Genomic DNA, 1,977 nt, shown 5'->3' with positions numbered 1-1,977 from the left:
AACCCATTCTAGCAGCAAGCATCAAGTGCCATATATCATTTTAAACAGGAGAACCTAAAGTTTCCAGCTAGCTCGTTTAAAGTCCCAGTTTTACATTTCTTTTGTCAGAGAATTTATGAAATTAACAGGATTTTAAGAAAAACGGCAGCAAAAAATGTGGTGTTTTCAATGTAAACTCAAACAGAACTTCCTGAAGTTTTGTTTTTTTCTTTTAGAAAGTTAGACTTGGTTGTTTTAGACTTCCAGATGAAATTTTGTCTACATGTAACAATCCCTCAGCAAGTTATAGCCATTTATTATAATTTTATTCTAGGCGTTTCTGAGTAAAAACAGGTGTATTACATTTACTGACAATGTAGATGTGTCCAAATAAGTTCAGGAAGTAAAGTAAATAGAAAAGTTGTTATATTACAACAGAACACTGAAGCAAACATTTTTCTTCAGAAAATTATATTATAATTTGACCATGAACAACAAATACAAACAATATAACAAGTAGTGACAACTGTGCAATATAAATAGCCTACTAACAATACAATATACATTGTGTAAATGAACAAATGGTTCAAATAATCTTCACAAACTAAATACAAAAAGAAATAAACAGTGCAAATGAAGAAATGGTTCATTGAGGGTAATATACTGAGTGCTAATGAACAAATAGTGCAAATAATCTTCACAAACTAAATACAAATAGATAAATAAACAGTGCAAATGATTCAAACAATCTTCTGAATCGGAAGGTTCCACCAGGTCTAACGACTCGTTTAAAAAAATCAATTCTAACACATCCTCCGATTTGTACTGCTGTTTTTTTTTTACATACTCATGCTCTTTCGTGTTTTATGCTCTTTCATGTTTTGCGCTATGGTCAAAAACTTTGCATCCGTTAGTTTTCATGCGTAGTTTTCAATGCATTGCGTTTGTTAAAAATGTATAAAGAAACGTGATTGGTTGTTAAAATCACCAATCACTATGTTTGTTGGTTGAGTTGATGACCGTTTGGACGAATCTGGGCATGGGGGTGGGACTAAGCTTCAACAATCGTTCCTGTTTGGCTCAGAGAAAGAAACCACATGTGTTTCCTTGACGAATCACTGCTGCAGATTTTGATGACGCAATCACCGGCACTACGGAGCCACTGAATGACCAATAGAGACACGGTGATAACACGTGATAACACGGGAAAGCTGAGAATCTCATCTTTACGGTGCATTTTAAAGCATACAGATTGGATTAGCGACTCAAAAGTTATTAAACATTTTAGAACAATAGTTATTTTATGCCGCGGGCGGCTGTATCGGTCTTTAAAGGTTAATGCATAAATTAAGGTATATGTTGAAATATAACTGGTAATGTCATACTTTGTAGTAGTGATATCGTGGTGTAGTAATCTGTTTGGTTGTCAAATGTATTACCTCAATGAATTGAAATCGAATGTAGCTAGTTCACAGACAGCATATGCAGATGTTCAACTAATACAGTTCTTCATTGCTGGAAAACGTCTCAGGTTACATATGTAACCCTGGTTCCCTTTCGTGGTCACTACGAGTTACGTTAGTGACGACGAATGGCGTTTCGCTTAGAAAGCCTCTCACCTTCGAGTATACAAAACGAGCCAATGGCAAGAAAATACCATGGGTCTGCGGAATTTGCATAGCGTAAGTCCGCCCCACGTCGTGGGTATATAAGGAAGTACGCTGGCAACATGCAGATATGTTTTCACTTCGGAGCCAAGAGTTCTCTTCACTCCTACAAGCCATTCTGAATCATCTTCACTCTACGAGACGAGCGGCTCTTCAGTGTGTTGGTGTGACGGCACGTTCCAGCGAGATCGCATTAACTGCTGCTGATCTGTGCAGTGATCTGCCGACAGTGTGTGTTTCTCCCTGGGCGCTTCAGCACTCTGCTGAGCTTTTTCCTCTCTCTAAAAGAGCTGCACGTGGCACGTCTTTTTCAAGACGGCTCACCCGTGTA

This window comes from Rutilus rutilus (assembly GCF_951802725.1).
Source record: "Rutilus rutilus genome assembly, chromosome: 18".
NCBI lineage: Eukaryota > Metazoa > Chordata > Actinopteri > Cypriniformes > Leuciscidae > Rutilus > Rutilus rutilus.
The sequence above is the reverse complement of the archived record's forward strand: the minus strand, read 5'-3'. Positions refer to the sequence as shown.